At 35.4% G+C, this 9,830-nt stretch overlaps 1 long non-coding RNA gene and 1 other non-coding gene across 2 annotated transcripts; both read right to left on the bottom strand.

The window, feature by feature from the left end:
• Positions 1-925: 925 nt before the first annotated feature.
• On the bottom strand, positions 926-4,287 carry LOC141608960 (uncharacterized). The gene is made up of 2 exons (XR_012527092.1): positions 3,904-4,287; positions 926-1,466 (listed from the first exon to the last, which is right to left on the bottom strand). It is a non-coding gene; the product is annotated as an uncharacterized LOC141608960 (long non-coding RNA).
• A 3,836-nt stretch (positions 4,288-8,123) lies between these two features.
• On the bottom strand, positions 8,124-8,230 carry LOC141609735 (small nucleolar RNA R71). The gene has a single exon (XR_012527650.1). It is a non-coding gene; the product is annotated as a small nucleolar RNA R71 (small nucleolar RNA).
• Positions 8,231-9,830: the final 1,600 nt, after the last annotated feature.

Genomic DNA, 9,830 nt, shown 5'->3' with positions numbered 1-9,830 from the left:
CACAAAGTAACATTTCAACTATAAGAGGTGTTTGTGACGATACAATCTTCTCCCACTCTATCTCTCAGAAATACATCTATCTTCTTGAGAGATAGTTTTGTGAGACACAAACATATATATTTTAATGGAGTTTAGCTTTCAAAAGGCCATCCTAACATGGCAGCTTGATAATATACGAGTCTTATCCATGTCATCTGTTTGATAGACTCTCTATTCTAGGTATCTCATGGTTTACCATCCAATTAGAATTACTTGTCTATTTTGGATTGCAAATTCCCAAAATTGAGTTCATCAACTCAAACCGACTCATATTAGTTTGATCTTATGGGTAGTGACGCTAGGTCATAATCCATCTTTAATAAATCAAATTTATTATTTAGATCTTTGCCACTACGATTGGGTCGTAATGCTTAGAACTTTATTCAATTGGTTCTCTATGTCATTTAAGAAACTTCTCAAATCTCTCAAATGTTTCACCTTTTATTTGATTAAGTAAATATACCCTTATCTACTTGAATCATTGGTAAAAGTGACGAAGTAGTCATAAATTCCCCTTGCGGTGATGCTCATTAGAACACATACATCGGCATGTATTAGTCTCAACAAATCACTTGCTTGTGTCCCTTTACCACTAAAGGAAGTACAAATTATATTGCAAAGGAGACAAGATTCGCATATTCCATATGATTGAAAATCAAATGGTTCAATAATTCTAGTCGACACTAGCGTTTAATGCGTTTCTCATTTACGTAACCTAATTGAAAAATCAAATGTACAAATCATCTGGATTACTAGTTATGAGTCTTTTGGATCGTATTATGTAGATATCTTAACATGAGTTGGAACTGACTAAAACTTGTGTATCATAAAGATAAGTGACATGGCTCACATCCATGTTAATTTTCAATAAAATACAACAATAGTCTTTGAAGGTAAAATATAATTCCTTTCATGTCTCACATAGAAATGGAAATAATGTTTTTAGACTAAGTGGGTACATAATAACAATTATGTAAATTATAACTCAAAGCTATTTGCTAAAACAAGTATATAAATTTCTCATGAAGTGGCGGCTACCTGAGCTCCATTTCATTGTCGGCGATCCACATCACCCTTGTTTAGCTTCTCCACATTTCCAAGTCCCACTTGGAGTAATAAGTCCAACTTGATATCTTCCAAATACTCGGGGCAAATATGCTTCCATTGGCCCATGACATTAAAATAATGATATTCATGGTAGGATAGGATACCCATCTTGGTTTTGTGGTAGTCTCACTATCAACTTCCAATTCACAATCGGATTTGGGTTTCTCACCTATCTTTGCTCTTCCTTTATTAATACCAATACTCCTTTCATTTGCAAGGACACTCTTGCTAGAACTCCCACTTAATTTGATATTTCTCCTTGTTTCATCAAACAAGGATATCTTGTAATCTATGAGATTCCCCTCATATGAACCTTTTACCTGAGAGGTAGGCATGAGTATGTGAGTGGGAGGTGAAGAAGTAGTAAAAAGACAAAGACTTCCATCCTTACTAAAGCCAACGCGTAATTCTCTAATCGTATTATTGTCATAATCGGAGCATTTTTCATCGTATGATCGGAGCTATGAATTAAGGTGATGGATGTAGGAGTATAAGATGAATTCATTGCAAATAATTAACTACAAAATTGGAAATGAAGGAATTAATTATCATCTATCGTTTTAATAATACTCGTAAATATAACTACAAGCATTGCATTTATATAGTGACCTCCACCCAACTACATAAATGATTCCGAGATCCAAATTCATATCAACTCGGGCACGGTGAGCCGATTCATCCCTTATTAATATAACTCGGTGGATTAACTCTTTAATCGATTCTACTTTTAGAACTCTCGGTCGATAAAAATTACTCTAATTCTCATCTTTAGCCCGGAACACATGCGACTACGGTCAACAATACTTCCGTTGAGCTCAATCCAAATTTCGATGTAATAACTTTTTACTACCCCACTTCGCCAACGTAACAAGGTTTGTATTACGGTGAAGCCGGATTAACTCCCTTGTGAAATTGGTACTTCATGGGTTTCTACTATTTGGTAAGGCTTTTTCTCAATTTTTAATATGTGAGAGGTCTTGTCAATTTATTATCTATCACGTTTTAAGTGAACTAAAGCGGTGAACTACGATAATTATAATTGACACGGTCGATGACTCGATATGATATGCATGTGTTGTTATGGCGATTTGGCAATGCATGCAACATATTAAAAGAAAATGCAAAGCAATAAATAAAATTCCTAGTATGGCCTTCCTAAAATAGAAAATCAAATAATTTATTACATATTCGGAAACCAACTCCTTTGGTCCCTTGAATCTTCAAGTGGCACGCCTCCCAAGACACCGTCTTTGTCGGATCACCTTTCCGAATGGCACCGTCTTTGAAGATGCTCCATGATTACAAATAATAATAAAATACAAAGCTATTCCTATTATACATTTGTAAAATGGAAAAACTATTAAAATAAAAAATAAAAGTGATACGAGATCACATTAAATTATAACCGAATCAATATTCCCTTTCATTACGGGTAATATTGATTAAAACTAAGGCCATACTAAGATAAAATTACATAATTCAAAATTATATAAATAAAAGACATTCAACAATTGAAATATGCAGCATTATAATATGTACCTATTATGCAAAATCATGTGCCAAATCGCCCTATTTAACTTATGTCGTACATATAACCCGGTTTCATGGAAATGCGTGATAATAACCTTTTAAAATCACTAATTAACACTTAAATCACATCTAAGCTCAAGTTAATTATCCTAACACATTTTAGGACTCAAAAATCAGTCATCACTTAATTTTTGACAATAATTCAACTTGATTTAATTTTATGCTCATTTTTGACCTTAAAAACACAATATTTATGAAATAAATCCAAATTAAATCATAAAAGTTTCAAAATTTGAATTTTAAATTTTTTAACATTCTGGAATAAATCCATGACACTCATAATGTCAAAAATCATGGTTAAAATTTTCGAATTAATTTTGAGAAAATATAGTTGCATTTTATCGGTTTTATCTCATAAAATACATAAAGTATCCGAAACTTACTCCAATAATTTTTACAACTTTAGATCTGATTAGTGGGATATTAATGAAACTTAAAATAATTTTCTCAAGCCATGCAATACGTTTTAGCTAATTTTTGCTAAAATAGTCACTATTTATACCATTTTTACTCAAAAAATCCATAAATCATGCTAAAGAAGATATTTAAATCTAGAAATTTACATACTCTCTGTAAATCTTGCATGTGACATCATATTAAAAGATCATGGCTTAATTCGAAATTTAACTAATTTTAACCATTTAACCTCTTTTAATCCATCTTTATCTCATAAAAATCATAAATCATGCAAAATTAATCAAATTAACTCGTCCTTTTACACACAACTTGTAAAATATGCATGTGAGGTCATATAAATTTTCCAAGGTCAGAAACGAAATTTAACTAGTTTTAGCATTTTAATTCCCATTTTAGTCATAAAAATGTAATAAAATGACCAAAAATCCTTAAAATGAGCAATAAATTTCCATGAATCATAAAAATGACCTAAAAACAATTTAGAACCAGAATATATAACATGCATGGTGATTTCGTGGCTTATACTTATAAATCACAAATTTTTAGTTTTATATGTTAACCTTTTAACTCGGAAAAACAATAACCGATTATGCATGCAACATCCTTATGCTCTGATACCACTTGTTAGGTTCATATACCTATTATTAGACTCCTCTAATAGTGAACTAATTAACTTGTTAATTATTTGTTCTTTAGATCTAGTGCATGCATAACAAAATGAAAGATTTATAAGAAAACAATGTCCCTTACATTGTAAATTTCGGTTTTATGGGCACAAGTAAGGTCTCCTACCTTCACTTGTTCTTTAGCTATGATGAGTAATAGGATGATCCTCCAAGACCTCAAGTATAGAAGTCACTCCTCTTGATTGCACCCAAGATTATCCCTTATCCCCACTAAATAATATTTGCTAGATATTTGTTTAGTAGTTTACCTTAAAATTGATTACTAATACTCATATATTACACTAATAATATTAATAATCTTTATGAACAAATTGAATCAAAAACTTCATGTTTTGATAGAAAGGAAAAACATGAACAATGGAGGTTTTGCATGTTCTTGACATAAGCATATTTTTTGAGAAATAAGAGAGAAAAATTGGAACAACAAAAAGTGTTGTTGTACACTCATGTCATCCGGCCTCATGCTCTTAATAAGAGCATTTTGCTCTTCTCAAAAAATCTTTTTCCATGTTCTAAAAGTTTTAGGTAGTAGTGTAGGTAAGTTGTCATGTTGGAGAATCTTTCCAACAAGAAAATGACAAAGCTAAAATCAAGCATCCATGCTTATATGGGACGGCACACATGGACTATTTTAGTCCATTTTTGTTTTATAATATTTGTCCCACAAATGCTTATAAGTCTTGTGATTAATTATCTTACATAATTAAATATTAATTTGATCATACAACAATTATGACACAAATTAATAAACATATATTCACTCAACTTATTGAGTAATATTTTATCATTATATCAACATATAATGGGTCCCATAATAGCTAGTTAGTTAAATTCACAACCTCTTGTAAATGTAAATAACTAATTACCTCTACCTCGAAACTTTATAAAACCTTAACATAATTTAGTGAATTAACATATTAATCCACTAAATATGATCTTATTTAATCACATTATAATAAGATACATATTTCCTCTCATTAAAAATAAATTGTTCATTTTTAAGGAATTAATCAACTTGTATCAACATACAATTAATTAACTTTATAGATAAGGGCATCATCCTTTAGGTGTGACCTTAAGGGATCAACTGACCACCACCGTCCCACGACAGTAACGTCAAACTCTAGCAAGCCAATCGTTACCGATTAATGTTGATCAGTTGACTATATAATTGAATCATCCCTTACGTATTCTTTATATGAGATTTAATAATGATATTTAAATCATGTGATCGCACTATTATTGAGGACACATTTCCCAACAGTAGATACCTCGTTTCTGCACCTCCTGCCAACCACCAGTGATGATTGGGCCGCATGTTTGATACGCGGAACGATTTTATAACAGTTCGTAAGTTCATCAACAAGTGATAGCTCAAACAATCGAGTCAACCTCATGGTCATCGTCTACGCGCCGATACGGTCGTTTTGACAGTAATTAGAGTTCATTTGGAGTCCGGGTCAAAAACCGCTTCATTTTTTAAAAAGGGTTATTTCATGAGAATAATCCTTCATATGCCCCTTCTTCTCATATTAATCCATCCTAGTGTTTAACTGAGAATAATCTCATCTTTAACCTCATTTAACTTTCACTGAACCTGTTGATGGGAGACCAGTAAAACTGGTTACCTTGACATATAAATCTAAAATCAGTCCGTTTCTCCTCACTCTAAACAAAAGTAAAACTCATTTACCTCTTAATCAAATTAAAAACAAAACCTAAAAAAAATCCTTTTAATCAATTTCTTACTTTTTATTCAAATTTTGAGGTTCCTTCATCATATGGTGTTTGAATATCGAGCAATTGACCAGATTTCGTGGCCCAATTCACCTAGGATTTCGTGAACCGTCTCAGTTTGCTGTTTAGCTTTATCGTCAGTACCACTATGAGAGTCTCTAGGCTGTACTTTGTTTGGTATCGGCATTTATCGGAGTGCCGTAGCAGTTTGATCTTTCACGGTGGTTATGAGGTTGTGCAGGAGATTGAAAGAGGGAAACATAGTAAGGGCCTATGAATTAGTGATACCAAAAGCATTTGTGTGGGGTTTTGAGTGATAGAAAATGGAGGTGATTTAATTTGGGTTTTGGGTGATTAGGGAAAAAAGAGCTTTTTAATGGTGAATGGAGATTTGGGGAAGGAGGAGGAATAAAATTAAGAAATAGAAATTTGAAAATGAAGAAATAATGAAAAAACATGGAGGAATTACGAATTAGTGAAGCAGAAGAAGATTTAGGGAAAAGAAGAAGTTCTGGGAAAGTATAATAGATTTAGGAAGAAGAACAAAAACTTGACCTCTTGGAAAACCTGTATTAACAGGTTAATTATGGTATGAGTTTAGTATAAGTTAAATGATATTATAGATGAGATTATTGATGTATCACTTTCATATATACTTTTATAGCCCCCTTTATACCACTTTACATACCGTTTCGTGCCTATTTTATCATTTATATGCCTTATTTCAATGAATTGTCGATACTGCCGCTATTTTGTGTTTTGATGCAGAAATGACTCGTTATGAGTATGATCAAGCTAAAATTATCATGGCGGAGACGGCATAGAAGAATACACGAAGCATGGCACGAGAAACGAGGAAGCACGAAGGCTAGAAGAGAAAGAAGAGGAGAAAAAGTCTGTGAAGATGGTTCCTCGATCGAGTCACCACTGGCTCGATCGAGCAGCTGTCCTCGATCGAGTCACCTCTGGCTCGATCGAGGATTCTCTCTGGCGGGCTTATTTCCGGATTTTCCTAAAACGATTATCTTTTGTTATAAATTAGAAACTCGTGTTTTATTGTTAGACTACGCTTTATTTTACTTGGATACTGCTGGAAAACTCTCTTAGAACCCTAATATTTCCCTTGTATGGTACTAATCTTTCCTCATTAATTAATCGTTGATTGTTTTATGTTCATTAATTATTGTTTCATGCTTTCAATCATGTTTTCATTCTTAATCATTATTGTTGTTGTTATCGTTATGAGTAGCTAATTCCCTCATCTGGGATGAAGGGGATCTAGGTTAATTAAAAAGGGAAAATCGATTAATTGCTATTGATATCGTTAAAGTTGTTGTTTGATTATTGTACTTCTTCTAGTTAATAAACTTGAGGCCTGAGTTATTAATTAGTGTAGCGAATTGATCCTATCGCCGACCGGGTTAGAATTAATATAGGCTGCGATAATCAAATAGATTGTATCTAATTATAGCGACCGCATGTTAGAATCGATCTAAAGGGCATAATTGAGTCGACCGATCTTATGACCTTAAACAACTTGATAGATTTAGCAATTAATTGATAATCCCCGACTGATTGACCTAGTGAACCGTAAATCCTAGACTTTTAATAATATCGTTAAAACCTTCATTTAATTACTTGCAATTAGTTTATTAGAATCAACACAAAATAAACCCCCCGAAATTGGTTACTTTAGACGACTTAAATATTTACGAGACTTAGCTTTCACCGCCTCCTGTGGATTCGATACTGTCTTACTACTAGCTATTCTTGTTAGTCCTGAGATAGATTTACTTTGGTTTGGTGATACGACTTTAGCCACATCAAATTTGGCGCCGTTGCCGGGGAGGCAACAATTGTTTAGTCTGTTTGTGTTTATTTTGTCTTTTTGTCTCAGGGAACCCAGTTCCTTGAGACCGTTCTCACACTCTTCTTGTTAGTTCCGTTTATGCCTGTGTCTAATAGGTCCGAGATTATTCCTTTTGATCCCGAACAGAGAAGTCTTTTCGCTACGAGACGGAAATTTAATCAAGAAGTGGGTCAAGTAGAAGACTTGAGTATACTTGACGTTGAAACGGCGAGCTCAACAGAGACAGCCGATCGGTCCTACGAAGAGGAAGAGGACGAAATTCCTATTCCGAAATTCCGATTACAACCGATATTCCCAAAACTCCCATCATGCCTACTCTAGCCGGTCACTCGAGCCGACCTTAGATTCTATCCCACAAGGATTTAAGCGCCCACTACTACCAATGTAACTTTTGAGATTCGGCCATCTTATATCAATTTGGTGGAACGAAATATGTTTGGAGGGACAGTGCGAGGATCTGCGACACATATGGAGAAATTTGTCACTTCTTCTTTGTTCTATCCCATTAACACTGGAGTGACACAAGACCAGTTAAGCGTGTGCTCTTTCCTTTCTCTCTGAAAGATGGAGCTGCTGAGTGGTTGAGAGATATGGATATGGATACTGAAGGGGTTACAGACTGGAATTCCTTGGCTCTTGCTTTCTACAAGAGGTACTTCCCACCTCAAAACACTAATGCTCTGAGAAATCAAATTACTAGTTTCAAGCAAGGAGCTACTGAAGATTTGAATGAAGCTTGGACTCGCTTCAAGCGTTTAGTTCGATCAGTTCCCCATCATGGTTTCCCAAAGTGGTTCCTTTGCAACCAGTTTTATAACGGGTTATTTGATGATCATCGTGCCCTTTTGGATTCTTCTGCTAATGGGAGGTTTTAAGACAACACCAATGATGGTGACGCGTGGAAGTTGATTGATCAGATTGCTACCCATACCGCCAGGTATGGAAATCCTAGGGGAAGCACGCGAGGTACCGGTGTTGATAGTGCCCTGGCGGCACAGCTGGAGACTATTTCTGCCCAGATTGCTGAGATAAAGACTACCCAATCATTGGGTAGTAAGGGGAGAGTTCATGCCATGAGTCAGCAAGTGGAGGAGACTTGTGCTAGATGCGGTTTAGATGGTCACAGTGCAGCTGATTGTATGAGCACATTTGAGCAGGTTAACGCCTTTCAGGCTTAAAAACAAGGTGCATAAGGTACACCTTTCTCCAACTTTTACAATGAAAGAACGAAGGAACATCCGTTCCTTCAATGGTCTAGTCAGAATGTGCAAAACCCGCAGCAGTCACAACAGCAAAAAAATACTTATATCCCTCTCAACAATCGCGGTAATCAACAACAAGGGGGGTATCAAAGGCAAAATCAAGGAGGCCAGCAGTTCAACAATCAATATCAACAGCCTCCTCAGCAAACTCCTCAACAAATTCCTCAACAAGCTCCGAACAATGATATGGCAGAGTTGCGCAACCTTTTGCAACAAACTTTGTCGATGCAGCAGAAGCAGACGGCTCAAATTTCTGAGCTGATTGCCCATAACAAGATGCTAGATAATCAAGTGGCTCAGATGGCACTTCAAAAACCCATCAAAACAGGTCGTAGGTCTTCCTCCTCAAGGTAAGCAAGCTCATGAGCAAGCTAATGTTATTCAGCTGAGGAGCGGTGCTTCTTATGTGAATCCCGACCTACAAAGCCTTGAGAAAGACGTGCCCATTATTGTTGATGAGGTCCCTTATATGCATCCCAAAGGATTGGGTAATTTGGAGCTTAGTGATGATGAGAAAGAACCTGACGAAGTTGAAACACGAGCTGACGATAAAAGTAAAAAAGACGTAGAAGCTGAACCTGTAAAGGTTCCTCGATCGAGTCAGAGGCGACTCGATTGAGGAACTAGCCAGCTCGATCGAGTCACCCCTGGCTCGATCGAGGATCCAAAATCGACAGCTGACGGTGTTTCAAAAGTTGTTTCTAAGGACAAGCAAGCCGAGCCCATAACTATTTCACTACCTTTTCCTCATCGACAACAAAAATCCAAGCTGGATAAGCAGTTTGGTAAGTTTATGGAGGTCGTGAAGAATCTATAGGTAAGTGTCCCTTTTACTGAATTAATTACTCCAGTGCCGGCTTATGCGAAATTCATGAAGGAGATTTTGACAAGGAAGAGATCCTTTGACACGGTGGAAACTATTGCTTACACTCAGAAGTGCAGTGCCATGTTGCCAATTAACTCACCACCAAAATTAAAGGATCCAGGAAGTTTTTCTATCCCTTGTCAAATTGGTCATCTTTCTATTAGTAAAGCTCTTTGTGATTTAGGAGCTAGTGTCAGCGTCATGCCGTATTCTATTTGTAAGAAATTAAATATGGGTCCGTTGACAGTTACTAATAT

This window comes from Silene latifolia, chromosome 10, assembly GCF_048544455.1.
Source record: "Silene latifolia isolate original U9 population chromosome 10, ASM4854445v1, whole genome shotgun sequence".
Classification (NCBI taxonomy): Eukaryota; Viridiplantae; Streptophyta; class Magnoliopsida; order Caryophyllales; family Caryophyllaceae; genus Silene; species Silene latifolia.
This window is presented reverse-complemented; position numbering and strand designations above follow the sequence as displayed.